The 17,219-nt window shown below is 42.0% G+C and overlaps 1 protein-coding gene across 12 annotated transcripts in view; it reads right to left on the bottom strand.

The window, feature by feature from the left end:
• CTNNB1 (catenin beta 1) overlaps window positions 1-17,219 on the bottom strand; it is a 405,454-nt gene that overhangs the window by 379,700 nt on the left and 8,535 nt on the right. For 7 of the 12 annotated variants that reach the window (XM_084987104.1, XM_084987099.1, XM_084987096.1 and 4 more), the window contains exons 3-4: window positions 12,810-13,064; window positions 1,160-1,258 (exon numbers count right to left, since the gene is read on the bottom strand). The gene's annotated coding sequence lies outside the window, so the exon portion shown is untranslated. Of the gene's footprint in view, window positions 1-1,159; window positions 1,259-12,396; window positions 12,442-12,809; window positions 13,065-17,219 lie in introns of all 12 variants that reach the window. The other 5 variants (XM_084987107.1, XM_084987101.1, XM_084987100.1 and 2 more) reach the window with 3 other exon arrangements.

The raw sequence follows: 17,219 nt of genomic DNA, 5'->3' as shown, positions 1-17,219 counted from the left end.
AGGCCCTTTGTATATGACCTTGAACAAAGCTAGAGTTTCCTTTGTTCTCCTCATGACCAGATGGACTGGCAATGGTTACTTTCCCGTCTGGGTTCTATGAGCCATATGCTCAGTTGAGGGCAATAAAAAGCTGACTCCCTCTACCTCTTAACACAAACCTCATCTATTCCTCCTATGACTCAAAGTAACAGAAAAAGACCAACAACCCAATAGCTTAGAAAAATGGGCAAATGACAAGGACAGTTTACCGAAAGGAAAACCAATAACTTTTAAACATATGAAAAGATTCACAAGATACTCATAATAGAGATGTTATCAGTTCATCAAAGATCAAAACACTGATTATCATCCTGTGCTGGAGAAAGTGTAGAAAAACAATTTATGCTTCATATACAACTGATGAAGCATAAATTGTAAAATCTCTGAAGGAAATTTGGAAACCTTCAATAATACACATGCATAATGTTATTTCATTCCAATTTTAGTAATTTTTCTTTCATGTAAACTTACACTTTTGTAAGCAATAGTATATGTATAAGGATGGTGTTATTGCAGTATTGCTTACATTAGCAAAAAATTGGAAACAAGCTGAACAGTAAACAACTTGGAGGTGATTAAATTACTTATAATATGTCCATCAATGTAATAGTACACAGCTGGGGAAAAAAGGGAAGCTGTTTATGTATTATAAGGAAAGTTTAGTGTTAAATTTTCTTCAAGTAAGGAAACAATATGTACGACATGCTGCAATTTGCAAAATACATATATATATATATATGTATATATGTATTACATGTGAAATATATATATATCCACTCATTTGCATATGTGCAAAATATTTCTGAAAGAACTTAGGAAATATCTAACACTGCCTTGAAATAAAAGAATCAATGGCTAGAGTATACACAGAAGAAAATATTTTTTATTCTAAATCTTAGTATCTTTTTAATTTTGAAGCATGTGGATGTATTATCTAATTTTTAAGTGTATTTACAATAAAAAATAAATAAATTGAGCCTCTCGAAAATAAACTCCCTCAGAGCTTTAAGGCATTAATTGTTCCTTGTCTATAACTAGGTATTATTCAGGGTAATCAATGCTAGCTGCTGTAACAAACAATTTCAAATCTCAGTAGCATCAAAAAACATAAATAACTTACATTAAAGATGAATACACATGAGATACTCTCTCTCAACAATCTGATTCCATCTCACGGCTCTACCATCATGGTCTTTGATGCCACTCTGGTTTCATCCAACTGGCAAATGAAGTAAAGAAAGAGTCTGAGGCAAGTATACTAAACATTCAATCACTCCAGCCCAGAAATGATACTCATGATTCTGCTCACATTACATTTGGCCAGAAGTAGTGATATGGAAGGAGGCTGGGAGATTTAGTATTCCTGTATGAACAAGAAGAAAATGAAATGTTTTACAGAGCACATTAGCAGTCTCTCTGCCATAAAGGGTTACACTGAGACCCCAGGGTAACTGCACCAAGATTCTGGAGATTCTGTTGGTCATTTCCTTAATCAACTCTTTATATCCATTAACTTTTAGAAAAAGACTTCTTTTAGATCAATTCTAGGTTTACAGCAAAACTGAGAGGAAGGTACAGTGATTTCCCACATACTCCCTATCTTCACACATGCATAGACTCTGATTATTAACACCCTCCACCAAAGTGATACATTTGTTACAACTGGAGAACCTACACTGACAAAACATAATCACCCACAGTACACATTTTATGTTAGGGTTTACTCTTGGCATTGTACATTCTATGAATTTTATCTGTTAACGTTTTCTATATAACGAGCCATCCAAAATGCAGTGATTTTGGAGTTCCTGTCATGGCTCAGTGGTTAACGAATCCGACTAGGAACCATGATGTTGTGGGTTCAATCCCTGACTTTGCTCAGTGGGTTAAGGATCCATTGTTGCCATGAACTGCGGTGTAGGTCGCAGATGTGGCTCAGATCACATGTTGCTGTGGCTCTGGCATAGGCTGGCCACTACAGCTCCAATTAGACCCCTAGCCTGGGAGTCTCCATATGCCATGGGTGCAGCCATAGAAAAGACCAAAAAAAAAAAAAAAAAAATGCAGTGATTTAAAACGACAACAATTTATTTAGCTCACGATTCTTTGTTTTGACAATCTGAACTGGGCTCAGATGGACAGTTCTTCTGGTCTCAACTTCCTCATACCTCTGCAGACAGCTGCTAGGTCAACTGGAAACTGATGAAGGATGGCCTCAGCTGAGATGGTTTGTCTCTATTCTCAGTCTATATGACTGCCATTCTCTGCTTGCTAGCCTGGGTTGTCACATGATGGCTGACAATGCTCAAAACAGGCACCCTGTCACTTTCACCGCATTCCATGGGTCAAATTAAGTTACAGAGCCTTCTCGGACTCCGAGGGTAAAGAAGTAAACTCCACATCATGATATGAGGAGTTGCAAAGTCACCCTGTAACTATGGGGAGGGGAATAATCATGGCCATGTTTGCCATCTACCATAGTTCTATTCAAAGACCTATGAGATAAAAACAACTGGTTCGCATCCATGCCTAGACCTTCCTAGGAATCGTCCTTGCTGAATTTGCTGACCAAGGACAGTCTTCTGCTAGAAAAATGTCATGGGACTGCCCTTACCATCCCTGACATCCAAACCTATACAGCTAAACCACAGGCACTAAAGTAAACCAAAGAGACTTCAGACATGATAAAACATGAGATAATTTATGGAGAAATTTGCTAATAATACAAATCATTGGCTCTTAGAGTTAGAATTGGCCTTAGAGATCATTTCATCTAGTGGTTTTTTAAATTGTGTGACAGGAAACCATGGAAGTTTCAAGAAGGAGATTCATGGATTCACTGAGGGGAAAATCAAACACCAAATAGCAATGCAGAGGACCTCTGGGCCTCCCACCCCTGCTTTAAACAGGGTGTCCACAATTTTTTACAATGAAGAGGCCATTAGCAACCTTACTGCAAAGATCCTTCTACTTATTATACAAATGTTCTCCTAGAATATCCCTGTGGTTATTTGGATTCATTCAATTTTTACTACCCAACATCTTTTGAGGAGCCAGTATATGTTCAAAGCCTACTACACACAAAGCATTGTGTTAGGTCCTTCAATATAGAGTCTGATTCTCTCTGCCATGAGACTTAAAGAGTCTTTCAGATGTCTTCTCTACATCTGTCTTTATTCTAGACAGATGTTTGTCTATCTATCTTCCAAAGTCAAGCCTTTATTCCAACCCAAGTTCCCAATCTCCCTCACTGCCCCATTCAATGGCCCTTTCCTACTATATTAACCTGCTTTTTAAATCCAAGCACCATCCAGTTTCATGCTGCCTCAGTGAGCTTTAGCCCACCCAGGTCTCCAAGTGCTCTCTCACAGGAGACCCTCAGCAGTTCCCCACTTTGCTCTGCAGCCATGACCCTTCTTTGATAACATCTGATCCAGGGCAACCTGGTATTAAAAACCATATACCTGGCCAGGAATCATTTATACATTTCTCTTCAAGTCTGGTCCTCTTTGAATCACATGACATCATCTCATTTCTACAGACTCAACTGCTACATGATAAATGGTAAAAAGATTAATAGGAAATGACTGAAATCTTGATTTTAAAATAAGAATCCCACATTGCAACATGAGGTCAGTTGCTACGAGATAAATGTGTATCATTTGATAATTTAAAATTCTATTCTTAGCTTCACCATCTATTCTAGACCCAGCCAGAAGCATGAATTGTGTCACTTTATCTCTCTGTGCCTTTTATTCCTTCTATCCCTGCTCTTCTCCCCATGTCACATGTGAGAGGGTGACCAACTGCCTACTGTCTCCCTACATTTCCAGCTCCAAGGCCAGCTGTTTGGAAATGCTGATGAACAAGGATGCTAAGGGTTAATGAGAATGTCCCCATCCCAAGAGATTTCTGGGACTGGCTGGCTAATTGTAAAGTGGCTAACTGACATTCCTTATCTATTAAGGATCCATAAATGTCAGAAGTTAGTGGGGTAGTGTGTCTAGCATGTCAGTGCCATGGGATTTCCTTTGTGTATTAATAATATTTACCTCATGATGCAACCACTGCGGAAAACAGTATGGAAGTGTTACCCACCCTTATTAGAGAAGATTCTCAAAAAAATCAGAAATAGAACTACTATATGACCTAGCAATCCCACTTCTGTGTATTTATCCAAGAGAATTGAAGTCAGGATCTCAAAAAGATATTTGTACTCCTATTGTTACTGAACACAAGTCCATGTGCCCAAAGCACAGTAAGGCAAAACAATGCCGGAACAGCAGGGCTAAGCAGAGGAAAGTTCACTGCAGGGTTTACTGCAAGGTGGCTCATGCTTTAAAAAGCCCAAACTTAAAAAGACGACCTACAGAATGGGACAAAATAGTTGCAAATGATGCAACTATCAAGGGCTTAATCTCCAAAATACACAAACAACTCATACAACTCAACAACAACAAAAAAAAACAACCCAATTGAAAAGTGGGCAGAAGACCTAAATAGACATTTCTCCAAAGAAGACATATGGATGGCCAAGAGGCATATGAAGAAAAGCTCAGCATCACTAATTGTTAGAGAAATGCAAGTCAAAACTACATTGAGTTCTCACACCAGTCAAGATGGCTGTCATTAATAAGTCTACAAACAACAAATTATGGAGAGGGTGTGGAGAAAAGGGAAAACTCCTACACTATTGGTGGGAATGTAAGCTGGTACAAACACTATGGAAAACAGCATGGAGGTATCTCAGAAAGATAAATATAAAACTACCATATGATCCAGCAATCCCACTCTTGGGCATATATCCAAACAAAGCATTCATTGAAAAAGATCATGCACCCCTGTATTCACTGCAGCACTATTCACAATTGCCAAGACATGGAAACAACCTAAACATCCAATGATAGATGAATGGATTCAGAAGATGTGGAATGTATACACAATGGAATACTACTAGGCCATAAAAAAGAAAAAATAATGCTATTTGCAGCAAAAAAGATGGAACTGGAGACTCTCATACTAACTGAAGTAAGTCAGAAGGAGAAAGGCAAATACCATATGATATCATTTATATCTGGAATCTAAAATACAGCACAAATGAACCTATCTACAGAAAAGAAGCAAATTCATGGACATGGAGAACAGATTTGTGGTTGCCAAGAGGAAGGGGGAAGGAATGGGACTGGGAGTTTGGGGTTAGTAGATGCAAACTATTGCATTTGGAATGGATAAGCAATGAGATTCTGCTATATAGTCCAAGGAAATTTATCTAGTCACTTGTGACAGAACATGATGGTGGATAATGTGAAAAAAGAATGTTTACATATGTATAACTGAGTTACTTTGCTGTACAGAAGAAACTGACAGAATACTGTAAATCAACTGAAATTTAAAAATTTTTGATAAATAAAATAATCAAAAAAAATTTTTTTTAAGCCCAAACTCCCTGAAGGCTTTCAGCAAAGCCCTTTTAAAGGCAAAGTGAGGGAGGGGTATGGTTAGTTGCTGCAAACACAAATGTCCTGATGTCAGATCCTTTGTTCTTTTTTTGTTTTGTTTTGTTTTAGGGTTGCACCTGTGGCATATGAAAGTTCCCAGGCTAGGGGTCGAGTCAGAGGTGCAGCTGCCAGCCACCGCCACAGCCACAGCAATGCCAGATCCAAGCCGTATCAGTGATCTATACCACAGCTCAAGGCAACACCAGATCCTTAACCAACTAAGCAGGGCCAGGGATCGAACCCACATCCTCATGGATACTAATCAGGTTCGGTACCACTGAGCCACAACAGGAACTCCAGATCCTTTGTTCTTATAGCTGTCCACGTAGGTCAGGTCATGGTCAGGTTAAAATGGTGCTATTGTTCTCTGTTCAGATCAGGTCATGGTCAGGCTATCCTGTATGTTTCAAGCTATAGGCAACATTCTTTCACAAAAGGTGCAGAGCCAGCATGACTAAGCACAAGCAATAAAGCACAAAGGTTAAAGTAAAGTTAAAGTAAAAGGAACAGATCCAATATGACGTCAGATTCATTCTTCCCTATTATACTATGTTCACTGCAGCACTATCCACAATAGCCAAAAAATGGAAACAACCTAAACGTCCATCAATGGATGAATGGATTTTAAAAATGTGGTATTTACATACAATGAAATATTATTCAACCATAACAAAGAAATCCTGTCATAGGATATAATATGAATGAACCTTGAGGACATTATGCTAGATAAAAATAATCCAGTCACAGAAGGACAAATACTGCATGAATCCAATTATATGAGGCATTGAAAGTAGTCAAACTCATAGAAACACAAAGTAGAATGGTGGTTGACAAGGCTGCAAGGAGAGGGACATGGGTAATTGCTGTTAAATGGGTATACAGTGGAAAAGTTCTAGAGAACCGCTGTACCACATTGTGCCTATAGTTAATACTATACTGTATACTTAAAACTTTGTGAAGAGGGTATATCTCATGTTATATGTTTTTTAACTACAATAAAAAATGGCAATGATAATACCTATCCCCTACCTTCCTACTGGTGGGTGATAGGGAAAATTAATGTGAAAATGATTGCAAGTATAAAGAGCTATGCAAATATAAGAGACTATTTCTTTGATTATTGTGGTACACCCCCCCCACCTTCTTTTTTTTCCTATTTCAGAATGCAAGATTATTCTCTAAGTGTAAACTGGAAAAAAAGGCTATGTTTTACATCAGATGCTCCAGTAGGCCTCTGGTGCCAAAGACCAGACAGGGCAGCAGCACAAATGAGCCCAAGCAGGAAAGACTCCTTAACCACAGAGAGGAACTGATAGTGTGAATTTGAGAAAACACTGCCTTATGGAGCTTTCTCCACCTCATTTGTAATATCCAAAGGCAGAGATGCACTCTCCAGCTAGGAAAGAAAAGGTGTTTGTCACATCCTGGCTAGAGGTGTTTAAAAGTCCCAGGGCGTCAGAGAGGGGAGCATACAAATAAAAAAGTCATTGAATTCCCTGCTTAAAAGGGGAAAAATACCAATTCGTCTCCAGAAGCTAGCATAGTGTCCAGAATACAGTGTTCATCAGCCTCGCTACACAGAAAATATTGGTTTGATGGAGGATGGATGGAAAAAAAGGGAGCAAGAATGAATGAATAAGCAAAAAATGTTCCCCAGTTAGGCTTCTATCTTTAGGACGAAATATCTCTCCACCAAAATGATCATAAACTGCTATTTCAACAAGTACCATGGCAGGCTTTGCTCACGAACAGATTTTCATGACCCAATGTTCAGCACAATGGCCCTGTAGGCTTAAAGGATGACTTTCACAAACACCATATGATATCAGATATCTGGAATCTAATGTATGGCACAAATGAATCTTTCCACAGAAAATAAACTCATGGATTTGGAGAACAGACTTATGTTGCCAAGGGGGAGGGGGAGGGAGTGGGATGGACTGGGAATCTGGGGTTAATAAATGCAAACTATTGCATTTGGAATGGATAAGCAATGAGATCCTACTGTATAGCACTGGGAACTATATCTAGTCACATATGATGAAGTATGATGGAGGATATTGTGAGAAAAAGAATGTGTATGTGTGAGAGAGAGAGAGAGACTGGGTCATTTTGCTGTACAGTAGAAAATTGACAGAACACTGTAAACCAACTATAATGGAAAAAAATCATTAAAATTTTTTAAAAAATTTAAATCTCAAAAAAAGGATGACTTTCTACAAAATTATAAAAATTATCCCCCCTTAGCATACACCATGACCAAGGAAGATTTATTCCAAAGACGCAAGCATGCTTCTTATTCTGCACATCAATCAGTGTGATATACCACATTAACAAAAGGAAGGATAAGAGTTCCCATTGTGGCTCAGCAGAAACAAACCTGACTAGTATTCATGAGGATGAAGGTTCAAGCCCTGGCCTTGCTCAGTGGATTAAGGATCCAGCATTGCTGTGGGCTGTGGTATAGATCACACACATGGCTTGGATCTGGCATTGCTGTGGCTGTGGCGTAGGCCAGCAGCTACAGCTAGGATTCAATCTCTAGCCTGGTAGCCTCCATATGCCACAGGCGTGGCCCTAAAAAGACGAAAAAGAAAGGAAGAATAAAAATCACATGATCATCTCAATTCATGCAGAAAAGTCACTTGACAATATTCAACATTCATTTATGATTAAAAACTCTCAATACAGTGGTATAGAGGAAATATACATCAACATAATAAAAGCCATAAGACAACCCAACAACATCATACTCAAGGTTGAAAATTGAAAGCTTTCCCTCTAAGATTAGGAACAAGACAAGGATGCCAACTTTCACCACTCTTACTCAACATAGTATTGGAAGTCCTAACTATAGTAATTAGGCAAGAAAAAAAAAATAAAAACCATCCAAGTTGGAAAAGAAGAAGCAAAACTGCCGGTTTGCTGATAATATCATACTATATAGAAAAAAGCCAACACCACCACCAAAAAACTTAGAACTAAAAATTGAATTCAGTAAAGTTACAGAATACAAAATCATACAGTATGTTCTCTTTTCTTGTCTGGCTTCTTTAACTCAACATAATGGATATGAAATTAGTCTGTTATTGTGAGTAGCAGTAGCTCATTCCTTCAGGTGCTGAGGACAATATTCCAATGGCCAGATCACATATGAAAAGGTGTCAAAGTCACTGATCATCAAAGAAATGAAAATCAAAACTACAGTGCAAGACCTCTGCATACTCACAGGAATAGCTACAAACAAAGACTGACAACACCAAGGGTTGGTGAGAATACGTAGAAGCTGGAACTCTTGAACACTATTTTTAGGAGTGTAAACTGGTAAAATTCTACCAAAAAATGAAACATTCACCATTCCCATGATCTGGCAATTTCACCCTTAGATATTTTCTCAAGAGAAATGAAAACACAAATCCACAACAAGACCTATACAAGAATAACAAAGAAGCAACTAGAGATTCTCATACTAAGTGAAGTAAGTCAGAAAGAGAAAGACAAATACCATATGATATCACTCATATGTGTAATCTAAAATGTGGCACAAATGAACCTATCTATAAAACAGAAACAGATTCACAGACGTAGAGAACAGACTTGTGATTGCCGAAGGGGAGGAAGTGGGAATTTGAGGTTAGTAGATGTAAACTTTTACATTTGGAATGGGTAAGCAATGAGGTCCTTCTGTGTAGCACAGGGAACTATAACCAGTCTTTTGGGATAGACCATGATGGAAGAGAATGTAAGAAAGAGAATGTATATACATATATGACTGGATCACTTTGCTATACAGTAGAAATTGGCACAACATAGTAAATCAACTATACTTTAATTTAAAAAAAAATTTTAAGGAATGTTCATAGTAGCTTTATTTATTAAAGTCCCATGCAGAAACAGCTGAAATGTCCATCAATAAGAGAATGGATAAATAAATTGTGGTATGTCCATACAATGGACAGGTCACCCTGGACTCTCTGGGGCTTCAGTTTATGAGAATAATGTTCATGCCATACACAGAATTGTTATAGAAATAATGTGGAAAAAAATAGAGGACTTTTTTGTTTTTCTTATGTAAATAAGAGAAAGACAAAGAAAAGTAGGTGAAAAAAAAAGACACAAGCCAATATGCTGTTAGCTGCCAACTTCTAAGCCTACTTAAATTTCTCATCTCCCTGGATCCAGCTGCCATGTCTCTAACCCACCACAAGCAGGAATTAGTCAGAGAATAAAACATTTTTGCTAAAACAAAAACAAGATAACCACAAGGATTTGTTTTAGAGCCTTAACTTTTAAGAAACAGCCAAATTTCCTGCACATGTTTAATCTGTTCTACTAAGGAATCTTAAAGCATCTACTTCTGCAGTCTTTCCATAATCTTTATTCTGTTTTATTATTAAGTGATTTGTTTCTTAGTCTGTTTTAATCAGCAAGCCACCTCAAAATTCTTTGGAGAGAAGCAGGAAAATAACCATATGCACTCACACACACACACACACACACACACACACTCATAGAGACACACATATGTTGCCTTCTCCACCTATGTACATATGTAAGTCCTCTTATTTTCTACATTGATGTACAATAAGCACAATGAGTCACTTGATAGCAAACATGCCAGAACATATAACATTCAATGCTCCCCAAAGCATAGAGCCTCTATCCTTATTCTCACAATGCTGTTCTTGCTCAAAACATTTTTGGAAGCTAAGTAACGTAGCTGAAGAACTGTGAAAACAGCAGAGCCTGCTGAGCCTAATGGAGAAAGGCTGCCCTTAAATATGTGAAGAGCCACTTTTTGAAAGAAGAACTCCATTTACTAGCCCCATTTTACAGATGAGGAATCTGAGGTTATATCACTTGCCCAAGCTCACTCGCCAATACGGGGTGATGGCTTAAGTTTGCCCCTAATCAGCTTTACCACTGGCCCCCTTTGAATAGAATGGGACACACTGATGATGAAGAATGATAAATTACCCCAGGTGTTCTGCTGGAAGAGTACTAGGGTACAGTGGGTGCTTCAAGGGGAGAGTGCCTTGAGTTGGGGGACGAGGGTATGTGTCAGGAAAGACTTCATGGAAGAGCTGCCATTCACAGGAAGGGACTTTAAAAAGCTGACTTGGTTCTTTGAAGACTGATGGGTTTTTACTTTCTCACCTCTTTCCAAGGTCAGTTCAGAAAAAAGCCAAGAGGGACTTTAGAACATCCCATTCCTCAGTTACTATTAATATGCTTGTCTGGTCCTCAAAGGGCATTTGCCCCTCTCATGTGGATGGGATCTTCACACAGCTTTGGAAAGGGGGACCACTACAGGCATATAAGTGGGCTCCCAATGTGTTCTCCCCTCTGTTTCCCAGACTCCAGAAAACCATCCTCAGATCTTTCTTTAGCAGTCAGGTGGTGGTCCAAAGAGAGTGCCTGCGCATGTGCATGTGCTATGAGTAAGTGTGTGTGTGTGTGTGTGTGTGTGTGTGTTGGAAGGGAGGGGAGGGGGGCCGAGGTGTGGGGGCTGCTCTCCCCCAGCCTCAGAGCATCCAGCTCCTGCACACACGAAGCTGAAGCTGCTTGGCCCTTTGATCGAGACCCCATGCTGTGCCTTGTTCAGAGAATTTTTAAATTCTCTTTCATTTTATTGAGCGACTTCCCTCCCCACCTTCCACCTCCGAGCCAGGTCTCAGGATTATTGGGTCCTTCTTTTCATTGATTTGTTTTTCTGACCTTTGTAGTAGATACAGAAATATATGGATGGAAGAAGAAAGGAAGGAAGAAAGAGAAGGGGAGGGAGCCCAGGCAGCCTTGGGAAGGGAGGGTCCCTGGCGTACGCCTTGCATCTGGCCACATTTTACAGAAAACCAGCAAGCAGGGTGGCAGCCACCAGGTGCCCAGGAAGGGGGAGCCCCTGGCTCATGGCAGCAGCCACTGAAGACCAGGCAAGGCCACTATTCCATTTCCCCCACAAGCATCAAAGGCTCTGCATCTCTATATATTTGTTCTCTGTTGAAAGTGCTCCTGAAACAGCTCCGTAGGGACCCACTCCATGTGAGACCGTGCATTCGGAATAGGAGCAAGAGCACACATTCTTTCTTTTCCCTCACTCTGTGAGCCCCATTTTTGTATTAAACCCATGTCCTAAGGCCAACCACACTGGTGCATGTTCCATTCTTGACACTGAGAATGAGGAAAATGAATATTTGTGGAGTACCCACTGCTCAGCATGAGAAAGGGGTTTTATTTGTATTACTGGTGGCCAGGCAAGAGTTTCCCTGCTGCGCTGGAAATAGAAGCTAGGACCCATGGCACAGCCACCAACTGTAAGGCCATGTTGGATATGAGAGACTCCCCCAGCCCCACCTCAGAGCCAGGCAAGAAGGTGTCAAGCATCAGAGGTGAAGATCTGGGATTCCTTCAAGATGGGGAATAGGCACCTCAACCCCAGGGATGCACTGTGCCTATCAGAGCAGGGACATAACTAGAGGGGAGGCATATGGCAGAAGAGAAGAGCATGGAACAGCCTGTCTGCTGAGGCTGATACTGTAAGTCCCTCAAAGGTCAGGCACACATCACACACTGGACTCTACTGATCCTTCCTGTACTCACTCAACTGGGCTGCCCACCATGCACAGGGAGGCTATGGGACGGATATCACAGTGCAAGCTGAGTGGGGGCAGGAGAGGTCAGTCTCCATAAGGGAATTACTGTGGGGCCCTTCAAAGACCTAGACATGCACCCCATAAGCAAGCCTCACCTGTGGATTCATATCACAGAGAACATCAACAACCAGTCAGTGTTGGCGCAAGAAACACCAACACCCATCAAAAGAAGCACCCAAGATGGGTCAATTATGGAAAGGGATGCTTGCCTTCTCTTCCTTCTACCAGGGGAAATATCCTGGAGGAACCAGGCTCTGAAAAGAAAGAAGGGAAGTAGTAGAGATGAGATTTAAGTTAAGTTTGAGAGTTAACAGGCCCTGGGAGCCCCCCTACTCACATCCCCTCACCTCTAGCTTTGGGTAACACAGACCTGACTTCCAACTGTCAGAACATCTGTTTGCCTGCAAGCTTTCTCTGGCCACTAAAGCCCTCTCTGCCCACAAATCAGTGCAGGGAAATTAACACCACCTCAAAACAGCTCACATTCACTGACAGATGTGTAGCCCTCATTTGGGTTGAGTAACTCTGAGTCACTTGTTCTACACCGTATTAGTTATTTATTGTTGCATAGGAATTTACTCCCAAAACACAGCAGCTTGAGACAACAATAAATGTTTATTACCTCACCATTTTTGTTGATCAGGAATTCAGAAGATACTTGATTGGTGGTCTGGCTCCAGGTGACCCATGAGATGGGAGTCAAGAAGTCAGTTGGGACTGCAGTCAGTCAAAGCTTGGCTGGAGCTGAATGACCTGCTTCTAAGTTGGCTCATGCACAAATCTGGTTGTTGGCAGGCGGCCCCAGTTCATTGCCACATACACTTGCCCCTATGGCTTCTGGAGTGCCCTCACAGTCTGTGGCTGGTTTTCCCCAAGCCTGTAATCCAAGAGAAAGAGAGACCAAAGTGGAAAGAGCAAAGGTTCTTATAACCTAGCTTCAAAAGTCAGATGCTTCATTAATAATCTATGGCTATAAAACAAATTACCCCAAAACTTAGCAGCTTCAAAAAATGTACTTAAAAAAATGTATTCACTCACACTTTCTATGGGTCAGGAATCTGGGCACAGCTTAGTGGGTGCCTCTGACTCAAGAATCTCTCTCAAGGCTGCAACCAGGGCTACAGTCATCTCAAGGCCCAACTGGGGAAGGATCCCTTTCCAGGCTCACATGCATGGCTGCTGGCAGACCTTAGGGCCTAACAGGCTGTTGGCTGCAGACACCAGTTCCTCCCCACATGGGCCTCTCCAGATAGTAGCTCACAACATGTGAGCTTGTTTGTCCTCAGAGTCAGTGAAGGAAAGAGCAAGAGACCACAAGCAAGACAAAAGCCAGAATCTTTTTGTGACCTAATCTCAGAAGTGAGATCCATCAACGTTGTTATATCCTCTTGGTTAGAACAGAGTCACTTGTTGGTTATACATGGCTCTCCTCTAGGAAAGGGGATTGCACAGCACATGAACACCAGGAGGTGGAGATAACTAAGGCCATTGCAGAGACTGCCTGCCATGAACAGCATCCCTTCTTTCTGCCATATCTACCAGACATACAGGCCACAGGCACAGTTCAGTGTGGGAGGAAATTTCACAAGGGCGTGAACACCAGGAGGCCAGGATCACTGGGGGACAACCTGAAGGCTAGGTCCCACAAAAACTGTTGCCAGAGTCCCCCAGTGAGATTACAGACCTGTGGATGATGTGCCTTTAATATCTTCCTTCCTTTCCCTGGTTCACTTCCCTACTCCCCTACTGGTCTTTCCTGTCATCATCTCCCAAATAAACCACTTGCATGTGAATCCTTATCTTGGGGTCTACTTCTGAGGGAACACAGATTAAGACAGAGAGTGAAACTTAAGACATATAAAAGTGTATGTGTGTGTGTGTGTGTGTGTGTTAGGAACGGATGCAAACTTTCTTTTTTTTTATCTTTTTTTTTTCTTGCTTTTTATGGCTGCACCCACAGCATATGGAAGTTCCCAGGCTAGGGGTCGAATGGGTGCTGTAGCCACCAGCCTATGCCACAGCCACAGCCATGCCAGATCCGAGCCACATCTGCAACCCAACACCATAGCTCACGGCCACACTGGATCCTTAACCCACTAAGCGAGGCCAGGGATCAAACCCACAACTCATGGTTACTAGTCAGATTTGCTTCCGATGCACCACAAAGGGAACTCCCAAACTTTATTTCTTATTGTGAGACACAGCCGATATTTTGCAAGCCATTGCAGTAAGCACTACTGCATTTCAGAACATGAGCAATTTCATTTAGTCCTGATGAAAACTAGAAAGACTGGGCCTTGAGAAGATTTAAATCGGGTAGAGAGAAGGCAAAGAAATATGAAAAGTCAGAAGGCGCACTGTGTACCCAGAAACAAAGACATATGAAACCGGGCTATGACCTCTTGAGCCCATTCCCTGCTGACCTTTTGGAGTTACACCCTTATTTCTACTTGCTCTTCACCTTCCTTCAGTGGGGGCCTTGTGTCAAGGTGCCCACGTTCTGCCTGGGCTCCAGCCAAGCCTCACGCCCAGTAAATATTTCATACATTCATGAAGGAGAATTGCTTTGTAACCAAATTTTAAAGATGAAATGCAAAACACTTCAGAGCATGTGGGGGGAGTGGGGGAGGTTCCCAGGAGTAAGCTAAGTCACTTGAAACAACTGTACATTTTCATGCATTTTTGAAAACTCACTTTGAGACCGACTGTAGATAGACAGGTATCAAATGACTCTTGACCTCTAAGTACCCAAAAAATGCCCGGGAGAAATCAAGGCCTTCCAATGCACTCAGTCATGGGTCTATCAAGGGCTGGTTGGAGGAGCTTAAATCCAAATTAATTACCCAGACGTCTCTAGCTCAGAAGTTGGGCCACAGACAAACTCATCAGCATGCAACAGCGGCACCATTCCCACGGTGAGAAGAAAAGGAAGTGGGATAATGAGGACAGGAGATAAAAGGGAGGCCACGGAGGAGGATCTTAATTGTATCTTAATTGAGTCTCACACCTTCTCCTTGAGGCAGATCCCAGCCCTCAAGTCAGAAAGAGCCTTTCTGCTGGGGTGCTTCCTGTGTCCCCACCATGTCTGGTGTCCAAGGTCAATATACTGCGGCATTCGATTAGAAAGCAAGCAAGTGCATTAACTGTTGCTGCACTATTGCTATATAGCAAACCACCTCAATCTTAGTAATCGTCATTTTCATTCGTGTATTCATGGGTCTGTGGGTCCCCAAGTCAGCTGGAGGCTGGCAGATCCAGGCTGGGCTTGGCTGGGTGGTTCTGCCTCCAGCTTTGGATGGAGTCCGTCCTGGCTCTCACTGAGGTTTGGCTCACACTTACTCCACATGTGTTCATTCCAGGGCCCAGATCACGAGGGATACAGATGCCTGGAAGGTCTCCTCTGAGCAGAAGGGAAAAATCAGACACGTCTGAAACCTCTCAAGGCCTAGGCTTAGAACTGGTATCCACTCATTTTCGCCAAGATATCACTGGCTCAAGAAGGTTGCATGGCCCAGCCCAAAGTGAAGGGATGGGGACTATACCCCACCCACAATGAGGCCATAGCAAGAATGAGGATGTCAGGCAGGTAAAGAATGCAGAGCCAGTAATGCCATCTGCCAAAATCTGGGTCTTGCCTCCAAACTAGAGTTCCGATCCATTGGTTGTATGTCTGATAATTAGGAAGTATGAAGGTAAGCGTGACAGGTTCACATGCTTGGCCGCCATGAATCCAAGTGTGTGGGCAGTGATGGGGGTCACTTCATGTACACTGCAGGACTGGTCACTGTAGACCACTGAGCTCAGGAGACTATTGTCAGAATTGATTATTACTGTTGTCCAGAGAGGCGTGGTGTTTTCTCTGAACTTAGAAGGTGGCTGTGAGCTTTTTTTTTCCTGGGGGAAAAAAAGAAGGCCTTTCTTCAATAACAGATGGGCTACTCTACAACTATAAATGTTTTGTAACCATCTCGTTTTACTTTTTCTTTATTTTTCTATTTCTTTCTTTCTTTATTGTCTTTTTAGGGCCACATCCAGGCTAGGGGTCAAATCTGCATCCTCATGGATGCTAGTCAGATTCATTTCCACTGAGCCACAACAGGAACGCCCCTCATTCCTTTTACATTATCTTTGGCCTCTGTGGTTGGCTGGCAAAGCTACTTCTGGGAAGGAAAGGTATTCATTTCTTTTCTAAAGAGAGAGTCAAAGAAAGAAAGAAAAAAGAAGCATTTTGGCTTGAATTGACAGCTACAGAAAACTACCCCCTGAATGTGCCAACCTGCATAGCTTGGACCCTGTTGTGAGAAAAGTGCTTTTCTAGGCCCTGCAAGCCACCCCTGGGGGTGCTCAGGTAACCTGGCACCAGGGTGCCCCAGGGAGTGAGTGGAAGCTGAATTCTAGCCCATCCTCCACCTGGCAAGCCAAGCACCCAAACTAGGGGTATAACATCCCAAAGGAAGGGGCCCCTTTGTTCATCAATCCACCCAGAAGGGGCATCTTCTGGTAATTCACAGAAGGATAACTCATCAACAGGGAGTGAATCTCCTTGGAAGTCAGATGTTTGGCTCTACCAGGCTGCCCAGAGCATGAGGCCTGGCACAGTATGGCACACTGGATTATTCTTTCCAACTCCTGGGTACCCCCACCATAGCACTGGGCATCCTCATCTTCTGCAATGTGACTCTGCAGTGCCCACCCCCCACTAGACAACTAAGGAGGTACATCTCCATCTGACTCACAAGGGTCTTGGCCATAAGACTTGCTTTGTCCAGTGGAATGTCAGTGGAGGTGAGGTGGGCAGAGGCTTTCAATGTCCTTGCTTCATCACACTTGGCCACTTGAGCCTCTGCCACGTGCCATGAGAAGGGCATGCTCACAAGAGCCTCTGGTACCAGAGGAAGGAGCTCTGTGGAGACCTACAGTCTGAGGCACAGCCATGTTCAATGTCCCACAGACCAATAAGCAAAAATAATAAATGTATGCTCTTTGTTATGCTGCATTATTGAAATAAAAACTGACTAATACATGTGGTGAT

Source organism: Sus scrofa, chromosome 13, assembly GCF_054392235.1.
Source record: "Sus scrofa isolate SSC_HxYL_T2T_F1_AM1 chromosome 13, Sscrofa_HxYL_maternal_Yorkshire_Landrace_v2.0, whole genome shotgun sequence".
In the NCBI taxonomy this organism is placed as follows: Eukaryota; Metazoa; Chordata; class Mammalia; order Artiodactyla; family Suidae; genus Sus; species Sus scrofa.
This window is presented reverse-complemented; position numbering and strand designations above follow the sequence as displayed.